At 38.6% G+C, this 21,211-nt stretch overlaps 1 long non-coding RNA gene and 1 pseudogene across 1 annotated transcript in view; both read left to right on the forward strand.

The window, feature by feature from the left end:
- The window catches only part of Gm34048, a 159,106-nt gene extending 139,640 nt beyond the window's left edge, over positions 1-19,466 (forward strand). The window contains exons 3-4 of the long non-coding RNA XR_375704.3: positions 13,874-13,961; positions 19,250-19,466. This is a non-coding gene — a long non-coding RNA (predicted gene, 34048). The remainder of the gene's footprint in view (positions 1-13,873; positions 13,962-19,249) is intronic.
- On the forward strand, positions 16,975-17,556 carry Gm18382 (predicted gene, 18382; annotated as a pseudogene).
- Positions 19,467-21,211: the final 1,745 nt, after the last annotated feature.

A 21,211-nucleotide genomic window follows, 5' to 3' on the forward strand; every position in this document is an offset into this window, starting at 1 on the left:
CATCATTTACATTTCAAATGCTATCCTGAAAGTCCCCTATACCCCCCCCCCCCGCCCTGCTCCCTTACCCACCCACTTCTTGGCCCTGGTGTTCCCCTGTACTGGGGCATATAAAGTTTGCAAGACCAAGGGGCCTCTCTTCCCAGTGATGGCTGACTAGGCCATCTTCTGTTACATATACATCTAGACACATGAGCTCTGGGGGTACTGATTAGTTCAAATTTTTGTTCTATCTATAGGGTTGCAGACCCCTTTAGCTCCTTGGGTACTTTCTCTAGCTCCTCTATTGGGGGCCCTGCATTCCATCCAATAGATGATAATGAGCATCCACTTCTATATTTTCCAGGTACTGGCATAGCCTCACCAGAGACAGCTATATCAGGGTCCTTTCAGCGTAATCTTGCTAGCATATGCAACAGTGTCTGCGTTTGGTGGCTGATTATGGGATGGATCCCCAGGTGGGGCAGTTTCTGAATGGTCCATCCTTTCATCTCAGCTCCAAACTTTGTCTCTGTAACTCCTTCCATAGGTAATTTGTTCCCTATTCTAAGGAGGAATGAAGTGTCACACATTGGTCTTCCTTCTTCTTGATTTTCTTGTGATTTGCAAATTGTATCTTGGGTATTCTAAGTTTCTGGGCTAATATCCACTTATCATTGAGTGCATATCAAGTGACTTCTTTTGTGATTGGGTTACCTCACTAAGGATGATATCCTCCAGATACATCCATTTGCCTAAGAATTTCATGAGTTCATTGTTTTTAATAGCTGAGTAGTACTCCATTATGTAAATGTACTACATTTTCTGTATCCATTCCTCTGTTGAGGGACATCTGGGTTCTTTCTAGCTTCTGACTATTATAAATAAGGCTGCAATGAACATAGTGGAGCATGTGTCCTTATTACCAGTTAAAACATCTTCTGGGTATATGCCCAGGAGAGGTATTGCTGGATCTTCCAGTAGCACTATGTCCAATTTTCTGAGGAACCACCATACTGATTTCCAGAGTGGTTGTACAAGCTTGCAATCCCACCAGCAATGGAGGAGTGTTCCTCTTTCTCCACATCCTTGCCAGCATCTGCTGTCACCTGAATTTTTGATCTTAGCCATTCTGACTGGTGTGAGGTGGAATCTCAGGGTTGTTTTGATTTGCATTTCCTTGATGATTGAGGATGTTGAACATATTTTCAGGTGCTTCTTAGCCCTTCGGTATTCCTCAGTTGAGAATTCTTTGTTTAGCTCTGTACCCCATTTTTTAATGAGGTTATTTGAATTTCTGGAGTCCAGCTTCTTGAACTCTTTTACACACAGACTTCTATGGTTCTATTGTTATTCTATTAACCTCCTCCATACTACATCTAGAGCAATCAATTAAAAAGGAAAATTGAGTTGTATTTCTTTTTTTCAAACTTTCTAATGATTTCTGTCTCCATAAAAAATAAGGTTTAAAAGCATAGAAAACAAGACTCCCCCTATAATTGGAATCTTTCCTCTCTATGAATTTTTTTAATTTGTCTCTGATTTTTTATGTTTTAGTATTATAACACTGCTTAATATTATCCCCACAATTATTAATGCCTTTTTTTGTTCTAGTACTTTGATTTTCTATAGCACTGGGCCAGATGCAGATGTAAACATTCTTGGCCATTTAGCTGAATATTCCTTAGTGTTCTAGAATCTGTTTGGTGCCCTGCAGCCACCAGGCTTCCTGTGTGTTTTGTTCATGATCATTTTAGTCAGTTCTTCCTTCCCTTGATGAGTTGCCTGCTTGTTCTCTCAGTCTGAAACCACTGGGGTTTATTTTTGGAGTCTATTCCTTATTTAAGATTGTTTGATATAAGGCTCTCATTGCCACATGCATGAATATCTTTTAGTTCTTATCGAGCTACACGGAACTAGATGTTAGAGGACTTTGTTGGTGATGCTACCCAGAAAGTGACAATTTAGCTCAGGATCTGTGGTAACATATGGAACCATTCTTTGATGAAGGTGAAAAGGGCTGACTGGTTTAGAGAATAGATTAAGCAATCAATGCAACAATATTAGGTGCTTAGCAGTAAGTGTAGAAATTCCAAGGAAGAAAAGCTAAGCTTTAGAGTAGGATAACAAGCCTTCTGAGATTGCTGAAGAGCAAGAAAAGAAAATAGTAAAGAACACAGAAAATACATAAGCTAATTTTTATTTTAAATTACTATTATGAATAAAAATGTTTATGCGGTTGAATAGATCTTTTTCCTTTTGCTATATTATGTATGATAATTTCTTTTTATGAGATAGAAATTTTCTCTTCATACCATTAAGAGATACTCAGAAAAGTAGCAGGAGACACTGTAGTTTAGATATCGTTTGCGGTGACAAATTTTGTCATCTTGACAGGATAGAAAAAGATTTTTACCAACTACAAATCTGATAGAAGGCTAATATACAAAATATATAAAGAACACAAGAAACTAGATATCAAGAAAATAAATAATCACATTTAAAAATGGGCTACAGAGAATTCTCAATAGAGGAATCTCAAGTGGCCGAGGAACACTCAAGGAACTGTTCAGCATCCCTTACTATCAGGGAAATGCAAATCAAACTGCTTTGAAATCTCATCTTTCATCTATTAGAGTGGCTAAGGTTAATCAAACAAGTAACAGCTCATGCTGGGGAGAAAGAAGAGTGAGAAAACATTCATCCATTGCTGGTGGGAGTGCAAATTTCTATAGCTTTTATGGAAAACAGTGTTGCTGTGGTTCAGGAAGATGCCAATCGATCTACCTCAATATTTAGCTATAGCACTCTTAGTCATATACACAAAGAATACTTCCTCCTATTGTATAGACACTTACTCAACCAAGTTTGTTGCTGTTCTATTCATAATAACCAGAAGTTGGAAACAAGAATCACCCCTCAACAGAAGACTGGATAAGGAAATTGTACATTTAGACATTTGATGTATCACTCAGCCATTAAAAATATGACACCATGATATTTGTAAGCAAATGGATGGAACTAGAAAAAACTTATCCTGAGAGACACATCCCACATTTATAAAGATGAGTATGGTATGCAGTCATTTATATGTGGATATTAGATGTTAAGTCAATGATAATCAAGCTATAATTCATAGGGCCCCAGAGGGTAGACGTTGAGTAGTATAGATGTATAGTAGTATAGATGTTGAGCAGTAAAGACACAGATATCTTTAGGTAAGGGAAATAAATAAATTGATTTGGATGACTGGGGTGGGGTGCTGGAATGAGAGGATCAAGTGGGGAGGGGAAGAGAAGATGTTATTGTGGAAGGTAATACAGGGAGAGAAAGCTAAAATTAAGGTGCACTTGAGGAACCTAATACAGTCAATTTAATAGACATTTCCTAAAATCTATACATATGTGAAGATGATCTAAATAAAATTGCCAAATTGTGCAGAGATATAAACCCAACTGGTGATCTCTTATCCCCACACGAAGCTTCCCAGTACTGGGATTTGGTATATCTAATTTAATTGTTGGCTAAAAGTGGGCCAATCAGAATCGCCAGCAACCCTGGGCTGTTTCCAAGACAACAGTTCACTCTCCACAAACACATATCCCAGCTGATGTCAACACCTACACAACTCATTGAAGATGGAGATGTTAAGCCAGTGCCTATATAGAGCCTTCACACCTTCATACATTCTCACATCTTTGGTACAAAATGGTACTTTGCACACTATCAAAAGAGAAACATAAACACCAAGGCAGTCACAAACACTTTATCTACAGTGATATACTGTCTGCAAGATATACTAGTGTAAAGGTGGCACAAAGTTGGTGGGAGTGAACAACCAACAACTGATTTGACATAAAGCCCACTCCACAAGATGGAATCCCTACCAAATATTGTTTGGGTGACCAAGAACCTGATACCAAATTGCCCAGCAACATAGGGAAAACCCAAATAATACTAGTCTGAAAAAAAAGGAAAAAAAAAAACAAAAACAAAAGAAATCTGTAGTGATAAAATGACTCCTAATAATATTCTGCTATACTCATAAATCAATGTCATGTTCAGCTATCATCAGGGAAGCTTCCTCTTGCAGCAGATGAAAACAAAAATAGAGATGCATGGTCAGACACTGGGAAGAGCATGAGGGACCTTAGAATACTCAGCCCTAAAAGGCATATTTTCATCAAATGCAGCCCCTAAGGGCTCAGGGCAATCTACAAAAAAGGAGGAAAAAAAAGTGTAAGAGCCAGAGGGGCTGGCTAAATCAGAAAAAAACAAAGTTCATTTTACCTCACAGAGATAGAAGCCATATGCATGGGGTGGCCTGCATGGGTCTGCAGGTCCTCTGCGCGTGCACACACACACACACACACACACACACACACACACACACACATCACATCACATCACATACACATGGCTTCTAGCTTAGTGTTTTTATGGGATTCCTAAATATGGAGCAACTGAGTCTGATTCTTGTGTCTTTTCTTGGGCTCTTTTTCTTATATTGGTTTTTGTCCAACTTCAATGTTACAGTTTTTTTGTCTAATCATATTTTACAAAATGAATGAATGAATGAATGAATGAATATAAACCTAGCCACTTTGGGAGGTCAATATCTAAACTAACACCCATCCCTTCTGGGACAGGGAAATTCAGTTTTCTCTCTGATTGAGTGACAATAGGTACATCAGCCATTCCGGGACAGGCTTCATGTTCAGGAATACTTGACCAACATATAATGGACTCCACAGGTTTTTCTTGTTGTCATTGTTTTTTGTTTACTTGGGGCATGTGTGTGTGTGTGTGTGTGTGTGTGTGTGTGTGTTTGTGTGTGTGTGTGCGTGCACATAGGGTATTATTTTGTTATTTGGTTACAGTTTGATAGATTTCTTTTTCTTTCCTTTTGGGTATGGCTTTGTTTCATTTTCTTGGTTTGTGTGTTTTTCCTGTTGTGTTGAGTTTTTGGTTATTGAAAAAAGAACTCAAGGTTGGGTATGTTAGGGACAGGGAGAGGATCTGGAAGGACTTGGTAGAAGGAAAAACTATCAAAATATATGTACATTTAAAATTTGTTTTAAATAATAAAACCTATAATTAAGAAGTAAATACATTTTGTATGTAAAAATTATCAGTGGGGCCACTTCAGATTTAAAAATAATTTCATGTACTTTCCTAATTGTAGTTAAGAAATTTAAGTGTTGGACTATAGACATTCTGGATAAAGCAGAATAATGCTAATTAGAACTTTGCCAAGTGGAAAAGGGTTTTCCTGTTACAAAGATATGTTTTGTTGATCAAATAAAGTAGCAATTACTCCCATTTAAGGCATTTTAAAAGCTGTTTATGTCTGGGGGAATCAGCGATGGCTATGGTGAAGCTTGATCTAACTGGACAGTTGATACAAAATTTTGTAATGATTTACTTCAATAAGCATGAGCAGGAAAAATAATATTACCTAGCAGACAAATCTTTGGGTATGTCTAAAGGATCCTCGACTTTAAGTTAATTGACATGAGGACACGTACCTAGTTATGGTGAACATTCCCTGAGACCAAATGCCATATTGTATAAAAAGAGAAAGTGAGCTAAGGGCCAGTGTTCATCAAATTAAGTTCTTTTGTAAAAGAGTAGACATATTCCCAATGGGTATCTAATGCTATTGTACAGTTACATATGTTAGGGATATCATTCTAAGTATGACACTACATATCACAAACTATGTAACATGACATAAAATGTTTATTTGGGGATTATTTCCAGATTTTCTCAAGACCTTACATTCTATATCTTTGACCTAAAATAAGCCAAAAATTGAATGACCCTAATTTTGTCATCTTCATAAAGCCCTTACAAGAGTTCATGATATCGATCTAAATGACTGCAATGCATTTTGACATCCATTTATCTTCTGAAAAGGATAGACTGATGCCCTAGAATTAAAATGCTAATGTACTTCCTGGGGAGGAATGTCCAAAGTATGAAAGACACTTTCACATTAGCTGCTTTAGAATAAAGGGAGGCTAAATAGAATCTTAATTCAGAGTGGATGAATTTGTGGGACGTTAGATTTAAATGAATTTAATAGTCACACTAGGAAGTCTGTTAGGACTCAGTAAGGGCTGAGGTTCCCTTTAACGAATGGCCTATATCCTTCTGGAGTGTCTAGAAACTAAACTACATTCACTATTCAGAAGATACTGTGGATCTTGGGTGCAACCTCAAATTTTCTAATACCTCCAGGCAAAAGTAAAAAGAAAAAAGTAAAAGTAATTTTAATGATAGATTTATCAAATATTTAAAATACAATTTCAGCATGAAGTTACTGTTTTATTTTATTCTCAAATTTGAAGGTTGTTGACTACTTTAAGCTAACAGTATCTTTTAACTTTAGCCACATTTTTAACAGCTCAAAAGTCACATGCAGCTAGTGGCCAGCACAGATTTCAAATTTCTTCATTTTTACTTGATCGATCCCCTTAACCCCAGCCCCCAGATATGTTGAAAGTCTTGGGTATTGTTAACATTTTAAGAAACAAGCACCCACAGCAGATGCATTACAACCATGAAACACATGAAAACAAGCAACCTCTGCTATTCCTTTCTTCCCATATCCTTAGATTTTGTCTGATAAATGGCATAAGAAATTCAGGTCTCTAAATAGTTGCACAATACCAATGTTAATGATCTAAGTCATGCATTTGTATAATGAAGCCATGTCAGAGTTTCAACAATAAATAATACCTAAGCTATAGAATCCCAGCTACATTGGTATGAAGCAACATAACAAAAGCAAGACACAGAAAGAGTATGGGGTCCTCATCAGCTTTCTGCTTTATTTGTGTTTAAGCAAAATTAGGTCTTCTTTCAGAATCAAGATGAATGCACTTGATGGAGAATCAAGAAGCCCATTGTTCTACACCCTAATGTGGGTGTTACAAATTTTATATGGACAAATTTGTCATTTGAAAAGACATAGGTATAACAATGTTCTATTTCTTTTTTTTTTAATTAGGTATTTTCCTCGTTTACATTTTCAATGCTATCCCAAAAGTCCCCCATACCCACCCCCCCAATCCCCTACCCACCCACTCCCGCTTTTTGGTCCTGGGGTTTCCCTGTACTGGGGCATATAAAGTTTGCAAGTCCAATGGGCCTCTCTTTGCAATGATGGCCGACTAGGCCATCTTTTGATACATATGCAGCTAGAGTCAAGAGCTCCGGGGTACTGGTTAGTTCATATTGTTGTTCCACCTATAAGGTTGCAGTTCCCTTTAGCTCCTTGGGTAATTTCTCTAGCTCCTCCATTGGGGGCCATGTGATCCATCCAATAGCTGACTGTGATCATCCACTTCTGTGTTTGCTAGGCCCCAGCATAGTCTCACAAGAGACAGCTATATCTGGGTCCTTTCAGCAAAATCTTGCTAGTGTATGCAATGGTGTCAGCGTTTGGAAGCTGATTATGGGATGGATCCCTGCATATGGCAATCACTAGATGGTCCATCCTTTCGTAACAGCTCCAAATTTTGTCTCTCTAACTCCTTCCATGGGTGTTTTGTTCCCATTTCTAAGAAGGGGCAAAGTGTCCACACTTTGGTCTTCGTTCTTCTTGAATTTCATGCGTTTAGCAAATTGTATCTTATATCTTGGGTATCCTAAGTTTCTGGGCTAATATCCACTTATCAGTGAGTACATATTGTGAGAGTTCCTTTGTGATTGGGTTGCCTCACTCAGGATGATACCCTCCAGGTCCATCCATTTGCCTAGGAATTTCATAAATTCATTTTTTAATAGCTGAGTAGTACTCCATTGTGTAAATGTACCACATTTTCTGTATCCATTCCTCTGTTGAGGGGCATCTGGGTTCTTTCCAGCTTCTGGCTATTATAAATAAGGCTGCTATGAACATAGTGGAGCATGTGTCCTTCTTACCTGTTGGGATATCTTCTGGATATATGCCCAGGAGAGGTATTGTGGGATCTTCCATTAGTACTATGTCCAATTTTCTGAGGAACCACCAGACTGATTTCCAGAGTGGTTCTACAAGCTTGCAATCCCCCCAACACTGGAGGAGTGTTCCTCATTCTCCACATCCTTGCCAGCATCTGCTGTCACCTGAATTTTTGATCTTAGCCATTCTGATTGGAGTGAAGTGAAATCTCAGGGTTGTTTTGATTTGCATTTCCCTGATGATTAAGGATGTTGAACATATTTTCAGGTGCTTCTCAGCCATTCGGTATTCCTCAGGTGAGAATTCTTTGTTCAGCTCTGAGCCCCATTTCTTAATGGGGTTATTTGATTTTCTGGAGTCCACCTTCTTGAGTTCTTTATATATATTGGATATTACTCCCCTATCCGATTTGGGATAGGTAAAGATCCTTTCCCAATCTGTTGGTGGCTTTTTTGTCTTATTGACGGTGTCTTTTGCTTTGCAGAAGCTTTGCAATTTTATGAGGTCCCATTTATCAATTCTCTCGATCTTACAGCACAAGCCATTGCTGTTCTATTCAGGAATTTTTCCCCTGTACCCATATCTTCGAGGCTTTTCCCTACTTTCTCCTCTATAAGTTTCAGTGTCTCTGGTTTAATGTGGAGTTCCTTAATCCACTTAGATTTGACCTTAGTACAAGGACATAGGAATTGATCAATTCGCATTTTTCTACAGGATAACAGCCAATTGTGCCAGCACCATTTGTTGAAAATGCTGTCTTTTTTCCACTGGATGGTTTTAGCTCCCTTGTCAAAGATCAAGTGACCATAGGTGTGTGGGTTCATCTCTGGGTCTTCAATTCTGTTCCATTTGTCTACTTGTCTGTCACTATACCAATACCATGCAGTTTTTATCACAATTGCTCTGTAGTACAGCTTTAGGTCCGGCATGGTGATTCCACCAGAGGTTCTTTTATCCTTGAGAAGAGTTTTTGCTATCCTAGGTTTTTTGTTATTCCAGATGAATCTGCTGATTGCCCTTTCTAATTCGTTGAAGAATTGAGTTGGAATTTTGATGGGGATTGCATTGAATCTGTAGATTGCTTTTGGCAAGATAGCCATTTTTACAATGTTGATCCTGCAAATCCATGAGCATGGGAGATCTTTCCATCTTCTGAGATCTTCTTTAATTTCTTTCTTCAGAGACTTGAAGTTCTTATTATGCAGATCTTTCACTTCCTTAGTTAGAGTCACGCCAAGGTATTTTATATTATTTGTGACTATTGAGAAGGGTGTTGTTTCCCTAATTTCTTTCTCAGCCTGTTTATCCTTTGTGTATAGAAAGGCCATTGACTTGTTTGAGTTAATTTTATATCCAGCTACTTCATTGAAGCTGTTTATCAGGCTTAGGAGTTCTCTGGTGGAATTTTTAGGGTCACTTATATATAATATCATATCATCTGCAAAAAGTGATAATTTGACTTCTTCCTTTCCAATTTGTATCCCCTTGATCTCCTTTTGTTGTCTAATTGCTCTGGCTAGGACTTCAAGTACAATGTTGAATAGGTAGGGTGAGAGTGGACAGCCTTGTCTAGTCTCTGATTTTAGTGGGATTGCTTCCAGCTTCTCACCATTTACTTTGATGTTGGCTATTGGTTTGCTGTAGATTGCTTTTATCATGTTTAGGTATGGGCCTTGAATTCCTGATCTTTCCAAGACTTTTATCATGAATGGGTGTTGGATTTTGTCAAATGCTTTCTCAGCATCTAACGAGATGATCATGTGGTTTTTGTCTTTCAGTTTGTTTATATACTGGATTACGTTGGTGGATTTCCGTATATTGAACCATCCCTGCATCCTTGGGATGAAACCTACTTGGTCAGGATGGATGATTGTTTTGATGTGTTCTTGGATTCGGTTAGCAAGAACTTTATTGAGGATATTTGCATTGATATTCATAAGGGAAATTGGTCTGAAGTTCTCTATCTTTGTTGGGTCTTTTTGTGGTTTAGGTATCAGAGTAATTGTGGCTTCATAGAATTAGTTGGGTAGAGTACCTTCCGTTTCTATTTTGTGGAATAGTTTGTGAAGAACTGGAATTAGGTTTTCTTTGAAGGTCTGATAGAACTCTGCACTGAACCCATCTGGTCCTGGGCTTTTTTTTGGTTGGGAGACTATTAATGACTGCTTCTATTTCTTTAGGGGATATAGGACTGTTTAGATCATTAACCTGATCTTGTTTTAGCTTTGGTACCTGGTATCTGTCTAGAAACTTGTCCATTTCATCCAGGTTTTCCAGTTTTGTTGACTATAGCCTTTTGTAGAAGGATCTGATGGTGTTTTGGATTTTTTCAGGATCTGTTGTTATGTCTCCCTTTTCATTTTTGATTTTGTTAATTAGGATGCTTTCCCTGTGCCCTCTAGTGAGTCTGGCTAAGGGTTTATCTATCTTGTTGATTTTCTCAAAGAACCAACTGCTCTTTTGGTTAATTCTTTGAATAGTTCTTCTTGTTTCCACTTGGTTGATTTCACCCCTGAGTTTGATTATTTCCTGCCTTCTACTCCTCTTGGGTGAATTTGCTTCCTTTTGTTCTAGAGCTTTTAGGTGTGTTGTCAAGTTGCTAATGTGTGCTCTCTCTAGTTTCTTTTTGGAGGCACTCAGAGCTATGAGTTTTCCTCTTAGGAATGCTTTCATTGTTTTCCATAAGTTTGGGTATGTTGTGGCTTCATTTTCATTAAACTCCAAAAAGTCCTTAATTTCTTTCTTTATTCTTTCCTTGACCAAGGTATCATTGAGAAGAGTGTTGTTCAGTTTCCATGTGAATGTTGGCTTTCTATTAGTTATTTTGTTATTGAAGATCAGCCTTAGTCCATGGTGATCTGATAGGGTGCATGGGACAATTTCAATATTTTTGTATATGTTGAGGCTTGTTTTGTGACAAATTATGTGGTCAATTTTGGAGAAGGTACTGTGAGGTATTGAGAAGAAGGCATATCCTTTTGTTTTAGGATAAAATGTTCTGTAGATATCTGTTAAGTCCATTTGTTTCACCACTTCTGTTAGTTTCACTGTGTCCCTGTTTAGTTTCTGTTTCCATGATCTGTCCATTGATGAAAGTGGTGTGTTGAAGTCTCCCACTATTATTGTGTGAGGTACAATGTGTGCTTTGAGCTTTACTAAATTTCTTTAATGAATGTGGCTGCCCTTGTATTTGGAGCATATATATTCAGAATTGAGAGTTCCTCTTGGAGGACTTTACCTTTGATGAGTATGAAGTGCCCCTCCTTGTCTTTTTTGATGACTTTGGGTTGGAAGTTGATTTTGTTAGATATTAGAATGGCTACTTCATCTTGTTTCTTCATACCATTTGCTTGGAAAATTGTTTTCCAGCCTTTCATTCTGAGGTAGTGTCTATCTTTTTCTCTGAGATGAGTTTCCTGTAAGCCGCAAAATGTTGGGTTTTGTTTGTGTAGCCAGTTTGCTAGTCTATGTTTTTTATTGGGGAGTTGAGTCCATTGATATTAAGAGATATTAAGGAAAAGAAATTGTTGCTCCCTGTTATTTTTGTTGTTAAAGTTGGCATTCTGTTCTTGTGGCTGTCTTCTTTTAGTTTTGTTGAGGGATTACCTTCTTGTTTTTTCTAGGGCATGGTTCCCGTCCTTGTATTGGTTTTTTTTTTTTTTTTTTTTTCTGTTATTATCCTTTGAAGGGCTGGATTCGTGGAGAGATAATGGGTGAATTTGGTTTTGTTGTGGAATACTTTTGTTTCTCTATCTATGGTAATTGAGAGTTTGGCTGGGTATAGTAGCCTGGGCTGGAATTTGTGTTCTCTTAGTGTCTGTATAACATCTGTCCAGGCTCTTCTGACTTTCATAGTCTCTGGTGAAAAATCTGGTGTAATTCTGATAGGCTTGCCTTTATATGTTACTTGACCTTTTTCCCTTACTGCTTTTAGTATTCTATCTTTATTTAGTGCATTTGTTGTTCTGATTATTATGTGTCAGGAGGAATTTCTTTTCTGGTCCAGTCTATTTGGAGTTCTGTAGGCTTCTTGTATGTTCATGGGCATCTCTTTCTTTAGATTTGGGAAGTTTTCTTCAATAATTTTGTTGAAGATGTTTGCTGGTCCTTTGAGTTGAAAATCTTCATTCTCATCCACTCCTATTATCCGTAGGTTTGGTCTTCTCATTGTGTCCTGGATTTCCTGGATATTTTGAGTTAGGATCTTTTTGCATTTTCCATTTTCTTTGATTGTTGTGTCGATGTTCTCTATGGAATCTTCTGCACCTGAGTTTCTCTCTTCCATCTCTTGTATTCTGTTGCTGATGCTCGCATCTATGGTTCCAGATTTCTTTCCTAGGGTTTCTATCTCCAGCTTTGCCTCACTTTGTGTTTTCTTTATTGTGTCTACTTCCCTTTTTAGGTGTTGGATGGTTTTATTCAATTCCATCACCTGTTTGGTTGTGTTTTTCTGCAATTCTTTAAGGGATTTTTGTGTTTCCTCTTTAATGTCTTCTACCTGTTTGGTTATGTTTTCCTGCAATTCTTTAAGGGATTTTTGTGTTTCCTCTTTAATGTCTTCTACCTGTTTGGTTATGTTTTCCTGCAATTCTTTAAGGGATTTTTGTGTTTCCTCTTTAATGTCTTCTACTTGTTTAGCAGTGTTCTCCTGTATTTCTTTAAGTGAGTTATTTAAGTCCTTCTTGATGTCCTCTACCATCATCATGAGATATGCTTTTAAATCCAGGTCTAGCTTTTCAGGTGTGTTGGGGTGCCCTGGACTGGGCGAAGTGGGAGTGCTGGGTTCTGATGATGGTGACTGGTCCTGGTTTCTGTTAGTAAGATTCTTATGTTTACCTTTCACCATTTGGTAATCTCTGGAGTTAGTTGTTATAGTTGTCTCTGTTTAGAGATTGTTCCTCTGGTGATTTTGTTACCCTCTATCAGCAGACCTGGGAGATAAGCTCTCTCCTCTGAGTTTCAGTGGTCAGAGCAATCTCTGCAGGCAAGGTCTCCTCTTTCAGGGAAGGTGCACAGTTATCTGGTTTTTGGACGTCCTCTTGGCCGAAGATGAAGGCCCAAAACAGGATCTTTCCCAGAAGCTGTGTTGCTTTAGCCTGTCACAGAAGCCGTTGTTTCAGTAGTCCACACTCTCACCTGTGTAGACTACTTTCTGTGGAGTCCCTGAACCTAGGTGGCTACCGCGGAACCTGAGGCAGAAGCCTTCCAGGCTGGGCAGACACCTGTGCTCTGAACAGGAAGGTGGCCGGTTGTCTGGAGCCAAAAATGGCACCGCCTCAGAGCAAACAATGTTCTATTTCAGAGACACTTTATTTTAAATGTCAGAGTCCTTAGATAAAAGGGGGAAATATGGTCATCCTGGATTATATCAGGAGTTTAGTCATATCAACTGTTTAGTCATCATAAGGGGACAATGGTTCTGAAGGTTCTGGTAAAACATCTGGCCTCTTCTGATAAGCAGGTATCACTGGGATCAGTGACGCCCAATAGGACAACAGCAATAGGAAATATGACTATAAATATAGTGTTTATATGGCTAGATTACTGCTTTAAACATCATTAGTTATATTAGCTTCTTGCTATGAATTTAGAAACCATAGAAATCGTACTAGAATTGACAGCATGTCACAGAGTATACATACAACTAGTTACATTTCAAAATAATACAGGAGGGAACTTCACTTAGAAGCAGATTCAAGACAAAGAGCTACTATAATTGAGAAAATTAATGTATAAGAATATATTATGTGAAAAATATTAAAGACCAGAAAAAGCTTATGGATGAAGAATAGTTAATGTTGAGAGAGCCATTTTGAAAGTCTTGCTATTTTGGTATGGATTCTTCCTTTTTATTCTGATAAAAATTATTTTTGTGGTAATTAGGTAAGTTGATATTATAGTGGTCTTAATTCCATTTTGTTTATTGCCTTCACATTCTTCTAGCACTTCAAAGCAGAGACATGAGAGTCTGCTCCTGAGTACTATATTTCTGAGCGTAGAACAATGTTTGGCATGTGACCACCACTTCGAGGTGAGTATTGACTAACTTAAGGGGAGCACAGCACTCAGTATATTTTGTTGGAAGGATAGAATAAAGGGGACGTGTTGATTTACAGCTAGAAAGTGACCTGAGGAGCTGTTTTTCAATGTTTTACTTACAAATGAAGCAAGTGGGGTCCTTGCAAAGGATCCTTGGCTTATGAGAAAACTGATGGAGATGTAGGAACAAACAGAAAGCCACCTACGAGTGATTTGAATGTTCTATGCTAAGGTTAAGTAAGTCACATATCTATTCATTTGCAAAAAAAAAAAAAAAGTTATATAACTACCATTTCTTTTGCTTCAATTCTTACCAAACACAGTCCAGCTCTCAAACCCTTTGGAGTACTGGATGTATACTGTGAACCTAAATACAAAATGTGAAACATTAAAATGTTTATTCAAAACTTGGAGTTTTAAAATTGGAGTGTTTGAAATATATTCCTCATGGGCTTTTAGTGCGTGATGGAACATAAGATGTGTTCATTTTACATTCCAAGGTTTTGTTGAAACTAACAATCTGTGAAACTTTCAGAGGGCCAGCACCTGTGGTCATGGACTCTGCATTTAAAAGGGTCAACCTTGATAATGAGAATTCACAAAGCACATGAAACTCAAGAAAGAAGGAGGACCAAAGTGTAGATACTTTGATCCTTCTTAGAAGGGAGAACAAAACACCGATGGAAGGAGTTACAGAGGCAAAGTGTGAAGTAGAGACTGAAGGAGTGACCATCCAGAGACTGCCCCACCCAGGGATCCATCCTATATATAATCACCAAACCCAGACACTATTGTGAATGCCAACAAGTGCTTTTGGCAGAAGCCTGATATAGCTGTTCCCTGAGAGGCTCTGCCAGTGCCTGACAGACACAGAAGGAGGTGCTCACAGCCATCTATTGGACTGAGCATAGGGTCCCCGAAGAAGGAGCTAAATAGAGAAATTACCCAAGGAGTTGAAGGGGTTTACAGCTCCATAGGAGGAATAACAATATGAACTAACCAGTAACCCCAGAGCTCCCAGGGATTAAACCACCAACCAAAGACTACACATGGTGGGACTCAAGGCTCCAGCTACATAGGAAGCAGAGGATGGCCTAGGCAGTCATCAATGGGAGGAGAGGCCTTTGGTCCTGTGAAGGCTCTATGCCCCAGTGTAGGGGAATGCCACAGCCAGGAAGTAGGAGTGGGTGGGCTGGTGAGTAGGGGGAGGTGGGAGGGATTAAAGAGAAGGGGTTTCCAGAGGGAGACCAGGAGAGGGGATAACATTTTAAATGTAAATTTAAAAAATCTAATAAAATTTTATTTTTTTAGAAAAAGAAAGAAATGTTTAAATGAATCGCTTCTGTGAAATTGTTCTTACCATATGGGGTAACAATACATCAATGGAGTCTGGGAATTGTTATACTGTAGACAACATTATAGGGATAGTTCATTATCCTGTCTGCCATACATCTCTAGAGGAATAAATCGAGTTAACCTCCTCTGCAAATGGAAATGGTGTTGTCAGTGGAAATTCAAACCTGTTAGTGAATTTGAAGAATACACAAGGCCAGCGTCTGACGCATAAGTGCAATCTCAGTACTCAGGAAATAGAGGGGAGAGTTGCAAGTTTGAGGCTTATTTGGGTTGTGTGATGGCAATGGTTTCAGTCCTTTCCTCCTCAACAAACAAGCAAGCAAAAAACAAAAGCCAAACAGACCCAGTAATGTCTGCCAATGATTTCAACGGTTTAGTTAACATTTGCTAACCATATGCAATATAGATTATAAGTCTGTTGTGACAGTCATTGAGAACAACAGAAGAGAGAGAGGAAGTTTTAGAGGGTTAGATTTCCATTTGGAGAAGGAGCTATGGCTTTCATTTACTAAATAATTTTCTGCAAAAGGCCATTGCAGGTCTGATGTCAAAGGCATTCAGTGACTTTTGTGTTATTTTAAAATATAGGCAGACAGAGTAGGGCTCAGCTTCCCCATATCTGGCAGCTGTCAGCATAGCACAGAGAGTGTTTGTAGGATATTATCAGATCAAAAAGAGAGATGATCATAGTACACAAGAAGATCTACTTTGGAAAGAATTGTTTTCAAGGAAAGGTTTTCAAAAATTAAAACGTTGTGAGGTAAAGCTCTCTCTTCTTTGTAAAGACTCACTCTTAATGAAAGAATTAACACTGTGTTGGAAGTGGGGAACTGGCACTTATTGTAAATAACTATTTTAATAGTCTTTATGATGAGTGGCTTGGCTTGTGACCTGCCTTGATGTAGCAGTTTTCATTCTTTTCACTAATTGTTATAACTTGACAATTTTATTTAGATGAAGGCCAATCTGTATTTGCACATACAACTACTTTCAAATTACAATGAAATGAATATAAAAGCAGCAGTTAATAATGAGGATTTATGGATGACAGCAGTAAAAAATCCCAGAGTAGCAATGTTTCTGATTGTACTTTATACCCGCTGTGAGTTTGCTGTATTTACATTTAAAGTGGATGCTGTGTGTGTTGCTTCCACTTGTTTTTTAATGAGCCTCAGAGATGCTTGCTCTTGTGGCCCCAATGAAAGCCTTGCTGCCTGCATTGATGCTTTTAGAAATAAGTGATTGACGGTGCATACTGGGCCAAGGACAGCACAAGGAGCGCATGATACATTTCTTATGTCTTTTCATATTTCAAAGAGCAAGACTGAATGGCCTCCTCAGTAGTATATGCTACTAGCTAGCAGACCTCAAATCCCACCACATTCCTGCAGCTTGTTACTAATGCAAATGTCCTAGGAGGCCCGGAGTAAGTATTCTGGGCACTGATATTAGCAGATAGCTCTTAGATTCAGTTGATAAATATTTAATCATTGAGCACATGGAGAAAATGTAAAAAGTTTTGCTAAAAATTGAATTTTAATTATTAGAGCATCTGGTATGTACTTATTTGGGAAGTTATTAAATTTATCATATTAAAGAATAGAGAGACCTGTGGCATCTCATCACCCGGTAAAGTCTCCACTGCTGCCAACTGAGTGGTCTTACAGTAAGCCAACCACGCTGGGAGCTGGTACACCGTGTCAGGACCTCAGCTGAATGCCCAGCTAGAAGGTTGGCTTTCACAAGTACAGTCTACGAAAGACCTGCTAGAGCCATTATTGCACCCCATGTAGGATACACATACTGTGGGGCTTGTGCTGCCCATGCTTATAAAGAAGTAGATCCATCTATTACCCATAAAGATGAGTTTACCACTATTCCTGTACTGGTTGGAGCTCTGAGTGAGTCTGAAGAACAGGAATTCGGAAAACTCTTCAGTAAATATCTAGTGGACCCTAGCGATCTCTTTGTAGTTTCTTCTGATTTCTGCCACTGGGGGTAGGAATATTATAGAACAATTATATCCATATCTATTAGCAATTATTTGAAGAAATATCATAATACTATATGGGGAAAACCACCCCATCAGGGTGTTATTAAATGTGATCACAGAGCTTCAGAAGAATGGAATGAATATGAGCTTTTCCTTTTTGAATTATGCCCAGTCGAGCCAGTATAGAAGCTGGCAAGACAGTTTAGTCAGTTACGCAGCTGGAACACTCACAGGCCATTGAAGCTTGGATCTGCAGGGATGTCACCTGCACAGACTTGTACTGTGTCCAGGATCCAGCCTAGCCTTTACCAAGATGTTGGTTCTGGTATGGTGGGATTCTGAAACCTCAGACTGATAGAACGCTCTTCTTTTCTAATAGGTATAGTCCTACTTAATTTCAACTCATTTTTAAAATGCTTTCTAATTTGGGGCAGTGGAAGGAAAGCTGGAATCAAAATATTTGCCCAACTGGTACACAGTGACTTGTAAAGCATTTAGCATATCTGAAATTTGCACTCTTTTCAGATTCATACACATATATTACGCTTTCAGAATAGTTCTGCAAATTGTACACAGACAAAGGGTGGAAGCTTTTTAATAAAAGAAATTGCATTTATAATGATCTGTATTAGAATATAAGAAATCTCCAGTTATAGACAATTACTACCCATGTTGTACAACAGATACCTTCTATTTTAGTTGCTAATAAAGGGCTACACAACTAAAAAAAAAAGTAGAGAAGAAAACTATGTCTTCAGTTCATTATGGAAGTTAACATTATTGTTTTTGAGGTTGGTGAACAATAAGTACAATTGTTCTTAATACTCTATGGAGGAAATACCTTCAGCATCTACTCCAGATGACAGATTAAAAGTGCTCTTCTTTCTTGTTCATTTGCTCAGGCTGTTGCTGATGGTAATGGGCACTGCCATAAGCAGATTTGGTGCTGTTTCTTTTTAATTGACATATCTGTATTTCTTATTCACAACATTCTTACAAATATAATGGTTAGAAATTTTGAGATGAAGGACATACAGGGGGATAAAGGGATTACATTTTCTTATCACTGTCTCTGAGGTAGTGTTCGATGTTGTTGGTCATGTGAATGTATCTGCATATAGCTCACTACTCCTCTGCCTTGCATCTTGTCCCTCTTCACTCTGACCCAGAGCTCAAGTGAACCTCTTTTCCAGACTCCCTGCGCTTCTCAATGGTACTTGTAATAACAACACTGGCTTCATTTTCTGGGTCTTTCTCTGTTCTTAAAGAGCAAACAATGCTGAAGAGAAAACCATCAAGTTTCAATAAAGATGTCCAAGGATTAAAAAGAAAGAAAGTTTAAGGGAATGAAATGTTGCTTATCTGACACTTTATCTGTCACATGCTATATCCACCTGCTGTATCTGGAAGTATTTCTCCACTTTGAGGATGAAGTAAACAAGACAGTCCAGGATAGGGATGGAGAGATGGCTCAGTACTTAAGATCACTTGTTCTTACAGAGGACCTGGGTTCAATTTCCAGTACCAACATGGTGACTCACAATAACTTCAGTTCTAGGTGTTCCAATGACTCTTCTGACTGCCCTAGGCACTGTGTACACATGTCATAAGTACACAGACATACATGTAAGCAAAGCACTCACATGCATACAATAAATTGAATAAATATTAAAAGAAAAGAAGGTTCAGGGAACTGGGCAGATCCTGGAAGCACCCATACACCAGACTGCACTCAGCATGGTCTGCTTCTGATTTTCTATACTTGTGTTTTATAACTTGTCTACTCTCCCAAACTATACAAGAGATGGAAGAATGGGCTGAAGTTTCCAATGGAGCAGAGAAGAGGTGCTAAAAACTCTCTGGTTTCCAGTCTTCATACACTATTATTTTTATGTGTGTTGCACTAAACATTTCATCTTCTCATTCAACAGCTCCTTTCCCAGAAAAATAAATCACCATGGAGCAGGTGGCCTCAGACCATGGTCAAGCGTTGCCAGAATTCAAGGAGGTCTCTGATAGAAAATTCACCTGCAGTGGAGAATGGGTCTTATTATATTGTGGGACAAAAGAATGCGTTCTGACATGAGCCGAAGACACTTTCTCTCGTCTCTGTTTGTATCTGTATTATTTCTACATATAAGGACAAACTTGCACGTAAGTAGTTTTGTTTTGTTTTAGCCCCAAACGTTCATAGGTTGATACAAATCAATATTCTCATAATTAGGTTAGTAGAGAAAAGATGATAAGGTTCGAGGGGTTTAACAAAGTCTTGCAGGACTTCTTTGGCAAGTGAATTGACAGTCGGATTCATTGTGATAAGTGGGTCACTTTCTGAACCAATTTCTATGAAATGAGAATAAGAATGAGAGTGGAAGAAAGAGAAACGTAGAGACATTTGAAAAGTAAAGTGTTAAAACAGAAAATCTCGGATAAACTAGGCTAAATAAAAACAAACTAAAAAGGACCATCTCATTTACACACACACACACACCACACACACACACACACACACACACACACACACACACACACATACTGACATTATTCAACATATTATGTGATTAAAAAAATTAAAGGCCACCCTCCAAACCTCCGTGTGTTTAACAACACCAGATCTTTTTTTTCCCCATTTTTTATTAGGTATTTAGCTCATTTACATTTCCAATGCTATACCAAAAGTCCCCCATACCCACGCACCCCCACTCCCCTACCCACCCACTCCCCCTTTTTGGCCCTGGCATTCCCCTGTACTGGGGCATATAAAGTTTGCAATCCAATGGGCCTCTCTTTGCAATGATGGCCGACTAGGCCATCTTTTGATACATATGCAGCTAGAGAAAAGAGCTCCGGGGTACTGCTTAGTTCATATTGTTGTTCCACCTATAGGGTTGCAGATCCCTTTAGTTCCTTGGGTGCTTTCTCTAGTTCCTCCATTGGGGGCCCTGTGGTCCATTCAATAGCTGACTGTGAGCATCCATTTCTGTGTTTGCTAGGCCCTGGCATAGTCTCACAAGAGACAGCTATATCTGGGTCCTTTCAGCAAAATCTTGCTAGTGTATGCAATGGTGTCAGCGTTTGGAAGCTGATCATGGGATGGATCTCTGGATATGGCAATCACTAGATGGTCCATCATTTCATCACACTTCCAGATTTTGTCTCTGTAACTCATTCCATGGGTGTTTTGTTTCCTATTCTAAGAAGGGGCAAAGTGTCCACACTTTGGTCTTCGTTCTCTTGAGTTTAATGTGTTTGGCAAATTATATCTTATATCTTGGGTATCCTAAGTTTCTGGGCTAATATCCACTTATCAGTGAGTACATATTGTGAGAGTTCCTTTGTGATTGGGTTACCTCACTCAGGATGATGCCCTCCAGGTCCAACCATTTGCCTAGGAATTTCATAAATTCATTATTTTTAATAGCTGAGTAGTATTCCATTGTGTAAATGTACCACATTTTCTGTATCCATTCCTCTGTTGAGGGGCATTTGGGTTCTTTCCAGCTTCTGGCTATTATAAATAAGGCTGCTATGAACATAGTGGAGCATGTGTCCTTCTTACCGGTTGGGGCATCTTCTGGATATATGCCCAGAAGAGGTATTGCTGGATCTTCCGGTAGTACTATGTCTAATTTTCTGAGGAACCGCCAGACTGATTTCCAGAGTGGTTGTACAAGCTTGCAATCCCACCAACAATGGAGGAGTGTTCCTCTTTCTCCACATCCACGCCAACATCTGCTATCACCTGAATTTTTGATCTTAGCCATTCTGACTGATGTGAGGTTGAATCTCAGGGTTGTTTTGATTTGCATTTCCCTGATGATTAAGGATGTTGAACATTTTTTCAGGTGCTTCTCTGCCATTCAGTATTCCTCGGGTAAGAAATCTTTGTTCAG

This window comes from Mus musculus, chromosome 3 (assembly GCF_000001635.26).
Source record: "Mus musculus strain C57BL/6J chromosome 3, GRCm38.p6 C57BL/6J".
In the NCBI taxonomy this organism is placed as follows: Eukaryota; Metazoa; Chordata; class Mammalia; order Rodentia; family Muridae; genus Mus; species Mus musculus.